The 8902-nt window shown below is 37.1% G+C and overlaps 1 pseudogene; it reads right to left on the reverse strand.

Annotated features, from left to right (window-relative positions):
* Positions 1 to 1051: 1051 nt before the first annotated feature.
* On the reverse strand, positions 1052 to 7202 carry LOC124971614 (DNA-dependent metalloprotease SPRTN-like; annotated as a pseudogene).
* Positions 7203 to 8902: the final 1700 nt, after the last annotated feature.

Below are 8902 nucleotides of genomic sequence, written 5' to 3' on the forward strand. Positions count from 1 at the left end.
GGCGCCATGAGAAGCAGCCTCCTGTGGCACGGGAATGGTAAACTGGTGAATGCTACGGAAAGGTCACCCAGAGTGCGACCGAAGCCAGGGAAAGTAGACACGCAGAGGCACCCTGGACGAACGCAAACCCACAGGGAGGTCATCTCTGTGCCCCAGCAGGAACAAAGAAAAGGAAAAAAACAAGTGCACAAACCGTATCCCTTTTATCACAATGGTTTCAAATACCCTCAGGCCACGTGGGCCAGTTACTTCCCACGGCTGACTTGTAACCACTCCCTTTACTGAATTCTGAGAAGCTAAACTTGATAGAAAATCTGTGCTATAGAATTAGAGGCTATTACAAGCAATATTCCACAATAAATTAATTTTACAATATTCTTCACTAAAAATTTGCTACCTTTAATAAAGGTGGAAAAGATAAAAGATTATTATTTAAAATATCAAAAATTTATTTCCTATTAAGATTTTTCAAAAAGATAAAGACTCCAAACTTGAGTACCCTGCCATTACCAAATGCCACACCTTTAGATTATCTAGGTTTTGGCATGTCTAGCACTATGGAGATTTAACATCGGTTCAGGGAATGAGTTTTAATACCATTAGTAAAGGAATATTCAACTTAACCAAATACCCGGCAGGATTCCTGAGACATATATTTTGAGAAGAATATATAAATATTAATAGATTTTAAAACCTTTAAGAGCAAGAAAGAACAAAAAATACCTAAAACTGCACAGGCAGAACAAACTGGGCAGGTGTAGGTAGGGTGGAGTAAACCCAGCACCCTGAGACGTGAACCTTTTCTTTTTGAGATGGTGGTTTCAAACTCAGGAGCTCAAAGCTACCCTTGTACCTCAACTTCCCGAGTGGCCGGGACTACAAGCACTTACTCAAATACCAACTCTCTTCTATTGGAGTGAAACAGAACACTGCTGGCTGTGTGAGCCAGACTCTAACCACAGACTGGGTGTTGACCAGAGCCCCCCATGACTGGCCGTGGTTCCTGAGGTTACAGGCAGCATGTGAGACTCCAACCCTTTACAGAGGCTTCTCAGCTTCTGGCTCTGAGGCCATCACCTTCTAGGCACCAGTCCAAGTGCTCATTGATCTGCGACTCCAGAACTTCATTCTGACAAACTGGACAGCTGACCAGCTGGCTCTGAGCACAGGAGCTGCTGGAACTCGGACCTGCCACTGCAGGGTACGAGCTGCTCTTCAGATCACTGCCACCACTCTGCATTTGCTCTTTCTTGATAAAAAAGTTGTCAAGAACAGTCTTGTCTTCCAGCCTGGATCATTTGCTTCGTGACCTCTCTTTTTTGACCCACTCCCTCCCTGGACGGCAGTTGTAGATGCCGATGCTTTCGATCTGGAGGAATTTCTCAGGGATATCTTAGAAGCCAGAACCCTTCTCTGAGAACCAGAAGAGATAGCATGCTTAGCGACATTGCCAATGGTCCCACTTCTGAAATTCTTGATTGGCAACTGAGACCCTGGGAAAGTAACTGCTTAGGATGCTTTGGTGACTGGTACTGACAACAAGGGAGACCAGATGAGATAATTTTTTACTTAAGCCATTTTGTTCAAATTTCACCTCAATGTTGGAATCAGATCTTAGGGCATCTGCTGAATGGCCTTGATTAAAAAGATCTTTGGTTTCTTTGATGGCATGTGAGGTAATGACTTTCTCAGGCATAGGTGAACCGCTCCTCTTTCCCAGAACATACCTTTACCCACTGAAAGGGACCAAGGGCTGTGCCTCACATCTACTGGGCTGGTCTGCATCCTCTGCTGCTGACCCTGGATGCCTGCTGGGTTTGGCCTTCCCTTTGCCTTTTTTTAAGTAGTTCTCTGGCTCCTTGATCTTGAGGTAGGTGCCTCCACAGGTTTTCCGGTGCTCGGCCCACCAGAAGTTGTGAGCAGAGGGGCCCTGTTGGTGGCGCATCTGAGATAGCCGTAGTATGGCTGGCTGTGCTGGCAAGAACAGTAGCAGCGCCACTATTGCCGCGGATACTCATTTCACCTCGTCGTGGAAGGTGTGGTACACCGTTAAATTGCCTCCAGTCAGGCTGTTGATACGATGCATGTTTACAAAACTCTGGACCATGTCCTTTCCGGTCTTTATCGTGACAAATAAATAAACATGTATCATTTCATGCAAGAGAGTCTCCAGACTGACAGATCCTTTCTTGGTCTCAGCTTTAAAAGGGCTTCATTGAGATGGATGGAACACATTTCACCCCTCCCTTCCTAGCTGAAAATCCCAGCACACCTGGAGAGCAAGATGTACCCGCTCAGCCACCTGCTGACGAGCAAAAGAGCACCTGGAAAGCATCCCGCTTGCGCTGCTGCCTGCCGCCGCCGCCATGGGCGCCACCGCCGCCGAGGACCCAGCGGGCACCGGGGCCCGGTAACATTTCTTATAATATAAATCTGTTGGTGATAAACTCGTTCAACTTTTGCATGTGTGAAAAAAAAAATTGCTGTCATTTTTGAAAGATTTTTTTTTTACTAGTTATAGAATTGCTGTGGCTGTCACTGGTTTTTTGTTTGCTTGTTTGATCTGTCCTTACTTTAATGATGACACCCCACAGCACTCTGGCTTGCATTTTCCTGAAGACTTATCTGATCTTATATTTCTCCCTCTGTTTAAATGAGGTGACATTTCCTATACTCTTAGAAGAAGAAAATAGAAATTTTCCTGACTTCTTAACTGTAAAATTCCTTCTTTATTGTTTCTGTGAAGTATTAAATCAATGTGACTTTTTTTCCCTTGAGATATGCCTTTTTTCCATACTGATCACATCCTCTACTTTTCTCTGGGTTTCCATGATCTGTTCAAATTCGATTATACTCACAGTAGTTTTCCTATGTGTGTGTAAAGCAGGGATTTGGTTAATTTATTTCAAGTACACAGAGCCAAAGTTCATAGGTTCATTAACTATCAGATGATTACATGATCTCTTTTGTGCTCCTTGGAAAACCAGAGCTTATATAACTCTCTTCCAGTTTTAGATACTGGCCTTAAAGATACTTTAGAGACTGGTCATAAAGCTTCCCATGCTTAGTGATAACCCTTCATTTTGAGGGCAAGTATCTGTTATCAATTCAATTTCTAAGTTCTGGCTCCTAAAGCCATTCTATTATTTTTAGTGTCCTTTCTTCCTCATATTTAGTAATACTTTATATTTGGTTAAAGTATGATATAGAGTTTAGGATTTAAGCCTAATATCTCATATGTTGGAATGCATAATATTCATATAACCTATAAACTTTGAGACTCCGTTTTTTCTTTTATACTAAAAAAATAAGATAAATTAAGAGTCAATGAGTTTCCTGAGCCCTAGTGCAACTAGAAATAAGATTTAAATTCTTGTTTCCAAATTTAATGTGGTTTCTATCATATAAGGCAAATAAAATATATATCATCAAAGTGAATAACATAGTTTTGGGTTCTTCAAATAGTAGAAACCACACTCAAAACTGCATTTATATATATTTTATATATGTGTGTGTGTGTGTGTGTGTGTGTGTATATATATACACACACACACACACAGACACACACATACATACATATAGTCTCCAGAGATACTATTTAATTCATGAAATTATGTGTGCTTTTTTTTTCAGGATCTGTAATTCTATGTTATAAATTCTGGTTTCTGTTAAGATTTATATATATTTGTTATTTTCCTATCAGAAATAAAGCAATTTTCCCTTTCTGTTTATAGAGTCTTAAAATGATTTCCTAGGCCTCACTTTTGGAAAATATGGACTGACAGAAAAAAAATTTCTAGCAATACAGCCATAGAATATAATTATATTAGATTATTATCTAATCTAAGTTATTCATTTAACAGATCAATAAAGACAAGTCAAGCATCTGGTGACAGAATCTGGACTAGAAGTCAGTCTGCCCCATGCTCACAGTCCATAGCTATTTTAGCTCCATTAGGCTGCCTACCCCTTCATGTAATGACACCCCCCTTGGATAGCTCAGCCTCTGCTTCACCTCTCACAATTTTGCTTCACTTACATCATTAGAATTTTTAGAATCACACAGTGGTAACTCCCTTTACAATATATGTGCCTCAGATAGCTATTGAACATAAACAAGCAAGAAGACTATCCAAAATGCAATAGAAATTTAATCTCCTCACAGCCTACTAACCACTGAGTTCATCTTTAAAACATCCTTATGTGATTGTACTGATTTGCATTTATCAGAATGCAAAGTAAATGGCAGTACATTATATTCTGCATGTGGAGAGTTAATTGTTACTGTACTATAATATAAAATTAAGAGAAAATTGTACTTCTGAGATGAATATAGACTTAATTCAACTTCCCAAATGTGTTTATGCTCACAAGAATAAGAACTGACCATTTTATAAAAATATTAAAAGGCAAATGATTATCTAGTTGCAAGAGCAGAACACTTTTTGTTGTCCTTTAAGCTCAGTTCTCCATTATGAAAATTCTTCAACTAATTTTAAAACTAACAAACATAAGTTAAAATACATTGGCTGGTAACTACAATCAACCAGTGAACCAACTTATAGTTGTCAGATTATGATTGTCAATTTATTTCTACCACCCTCCTTGGTAATAGGTTATTGGGCATTCATTGATCATCATTTAGGATAATAGTCTACCAGATGGGGTATGTATTTGATACAATGTAATTTCTCAAAAGACTTAATACCAGAATTTCTGAAGCTGCCATTTGGGTTATTATATGTTTTGGTGTACAGCACAATTTTATGTCCTGAAAAACAGATTGTAGCCATTTCATTACCATCTCTGCCTGACCAGTGTGGATATTATGTATTAGCAACAAATCACTATTAGGAATATATTCCTTGATAATGCTGAGAAATTATGTTGGGAAGTTCTGAAAGATAACTATTTTAATACTGTTGGACTGGGAAAGAGTTTCAAAGTTCACTCAGTCTCCTTAATCTTCCCCTAAATCTAATTTGTGTTTTTAATCTTTGAAAAGAGGAAAATTTTATTTCCCCTTTGTGATCATTCTAATATGTAGGTTTTTGAAAAATATATTACGACCCAAGGCAAACAAATAAAACATTCATTTGGATGTTGCATCATCTGAAATATTACAAATAATTATAATACCTAAAACTTGAGAAGCAATTTGATTTTACAAAGGGATTACTAGCAATATTAACATTATCCCCAGTTTATAGAAGAGACAGAGGTTTAGACCTTTATTCCTGGAAGTCAAATTTTATCCTCCCAAGCTGGATTAGGTGGCTCTTCTCCATCATTACACAGCACATTTTATGTTCTCTAACTTAACACTTACTGTTCCCCAGCATTATAATTGTTCTATTATTTGCTGTCTGCTCAACTAGATTGTGTGCAATTCAAGGGTAGGTACTTTTTGTTTCCCTTGTTCATTCCAGAGCTCTAGTGCCTAACATAATTCCTGGTACATAGTAGATGTTATACAAAATCTTAATGAAAGACTGAATTTAACTGTTAATAGTGGCACTAGATAGGTATGGTTCTAAATGGCTGATATTTTTAACCTTTATTGAGAGTGTTTCCAGATCTGAATTGATTGGGATTTTGTAATGAACAATCTGTTCTGTTTCTACTTCTACCTTAAGCCAACATCTATTGCTCAGATAAAAGAGATGAAAACCATTGACCTGCCAGTTGTACAGATGTTCACTCAATATTCAGGCATTACAAATTTAAGAACTAATCATTGGTGATGTCTGAGTCAATGATTGAATTGTAGGTTGATTGTTTTCTGATGATTAATGATTCTTAGAAACCTGCCATAATAGAAGGCCTAGTTTCATTTTCTCATAGGACCCCTTATTCTACTCTACCCAAAGATAGGTGTCTAGAGGAAGTTGGTTAAAGATTACATCCGATTTGGAACAAAAATCAATCTTCATCATTGAATATACAACTTAAAGTACCTGCTCAAATTTTTACAGGCCACCAAATCATTGCAGAGGAGACTATAGATTCTAATTATGGTGTGACTCTGAAATTATGACAGAAAGCCAGAAAAATATCATACTCCAAACCTTCCAATGATTAGATGCACTGTTAAATAAATGAGATTGATCATATACAGAAGTCCTCCACCATAAAAGATGAATTACAAATGTTATTTTGAATGGAGTTGCTCCCACAACTTGATCCTAAGTTCTATTTCTCCATCTTATCAAAAGGACTAAAATATATAAGTTCATTAAGTTTTGAAAATATATTCTTGTAAAACTTTCATGGTGGAACTGTTTGCAGACAGAGTGTTTCAGAATTAAGATTGGATTGGTGTTGATCCAAACCTGTCCAAGAGAATGAATGCTATATCCAACAGATATGATTTTTATTTTCATATACCCACAAAAAGTGTTCTTTATAGTGGAATGGACAGTTCTCTGGGTTTCCCACCACTTGTATTAACAATCGACGTTAGATTTCTTCAATTGACTTACTCATTAAAGGGCCTCCCATTGACTTAAGTACTCAAAACCAGATGAAGAGTAAGCAATAGGTAACAGGGATTATCAGGAAAGACTTGTTTGACCATGTCTTTTTAAAATATGTACCTTTAGAATGTATCAATCCATTTCAAGTAGGTGGTAGGGAAGATCGAGGGAAGAAATTTCCAGAGACCTTCTCTCTACCAGCTAATACATGGGTGCACATAACAGTTTAGGTAATAATGCACTTGGACAGTTCTATCTTGAGTGGTTATAATAATTTCCTTTTCCTTTTCACTTTCCAAATAGTCCTTTTTTCTTAAGAGCACTTGAAAAGAAAATATTTTCTATCACTTCAAAACAAAACAAAAATATCCCACCTTTTATAGAAATGTCCCTTCTGTGTGTGCTCATTTATATGCCTCCTTGCACAACTTCGCTTTTCCTTCTAGAAAGAACTATGATGTCAACTCATCAAATTTATTTATTAATAATATATCCAATGAGCCTCTGAGTGCACATTACAAAGATTAAAAATATAAATTAATCACAAAAGCTTAAGAGAAGTTCTTTCCTGCCTCCCTGTCTCTTTCTTTGATAATAACATAGGGATTTCTGGTATCAAAATTGAAGACTCTGCCCTAAGTATTTTATTCTCCAGAAGCACATGCATAAAAAGTTGTAAGCACTTATACAGTATTTTCAGTAGAAAAATTACCTCGAAGTGCACATTGCGTATTTTGTAGTGTTTGACTTGTATAAAGTCAGATGGGCACAAACTAGTATATAGTCAAATTTTAGAGACTCACTTTCTCCAGAATGCACACACACACATTGGTTTTAACGCTCAATATGACACTATCAGACATGCATTCCTATGGATTTTAAATATAAATAAAACTGAGTAGAGGAACTCTTAAGCCTCTATCAGATGAATCATTCTCTAAGAATCATGTAACACAGGAATATCATCAGAGTTTTAAATGGGAAGGATTTCAGGAACACAGCAGTTTAGTAGAAATGTCTAAAGAATGGTTGCAGAGAAATAAACTCCAATATTCCTCATTTCAAATTTTTGTTGGAGCTTAATGCAACCATGTAAGCAAGCACGTTTGTTCAGTGAAATATTATATAAGCATTAAACATTTAGGAAAACATTTGAGCAAGAAGAAACCTTAGAGATCTTCTTAATTCAAATCCTTCATATTATAGGAAGAACAGCAAGAAAGAATGACTTGAGTCCCAATTCAGTATGTCTACTCTATACCGAACTGATCTTTTTACTGTGCTATAGAGAAAGTGTTGGTATAAACTTACTAATTAAAGTACTTTATATGACAGGAAAGTATTCCTGCCTCTTGGTAACATAAGCTGCATGTTCTGGCATTGTCCTCCTCTTCTAAAGTGAAAGTAGTCTGTGCAAGCAAGATAACTTACCACACAGGTTGAGAGAAGATAAATGTCTTATTTAACACACATTGAGAGCTCATTTGTATTGCAAATGGTGTCCTAGGTCTAAAAAGTCTTCTCAACTGAAAAGGTTTTAATTTGTCAGATTGCTTCCCAGGTATCCCCCTAGTAGATGGCACTTCACATAGGAATGGGTGATCAACAAGGTAAAGTTTGTTAACAAAATCATAAATGGAGTACACAGTTTAATACACGCCAAGGCCAACATCCCATTGTGGTCATGGAGCCAAAACTTAAGTTTCCTCCAAAGGCTAACTCCAATCATAAACAAAATAAAAAATATAAGCATTATGTCCTGGACAGCATGATTCAGTGAAATTAAACCAGTTAGCTATAGACCAATCAGCTTAAACAGCTCTGCTAGCCTTAACAAAAATGTTATGCTTAACAGCCAATCACCAAAAAGGTCAAAATACCTCCTTTTTTATGCTTTGTAAACTGTAACTGCTGTGTAGGGTGTGCATGACACTTCTTACCGCTTACAGTTTGAGATCTCCTGGTTCACAAAATTGTTCTTCTGTATGTATCATAATCCTAATTTTTAAAAAATTTTGACAAGTTTGATAAAGAAATAGAATGATGCAAAGAACATGAGGCACTGCTTAGAGAATTTGGAGCAGGAACAAATGTGATTTCCTCCATATAAACATGTACTGTAGCTTCCGTCTATAAAAGTACCAAAGTCTGCTCAAGCTTGGAAGTATAGAAAGTGAAAGATCTAACATTTAGAGTTCTTAACTAGGTCCAATTCTCCGGGTTTATTATTCTGCAGGGCAAGTAGTTGCACATCATTGAGAGACTAATGGTGCAAAATGGAGAGAAAGTTTAAACTCATTGGAAGTCTATTATTATCATTCTCAGCATAACACAGTACCCTGGGGATTTCAAATCTATCCTTGCTACAAATTATACTCAATTCTAGCTGCACTCTGGACCCCTTTTTAGATTGGAAGCTTCAAGAA

Source organism: Sciurus carolinensis, chromosome X (genome assembly GCF_902686445.1).
Source record: "Sciurus carolinensis chromosome X, mSciCar1.2, whole genome shotgun sequence".
Lineage (NCBI taxonomy): Eukaryota > Metazoa > Chordata > Mammalia > Rodentia > Sciuridae > Sciurus > Sciurus carolinensis.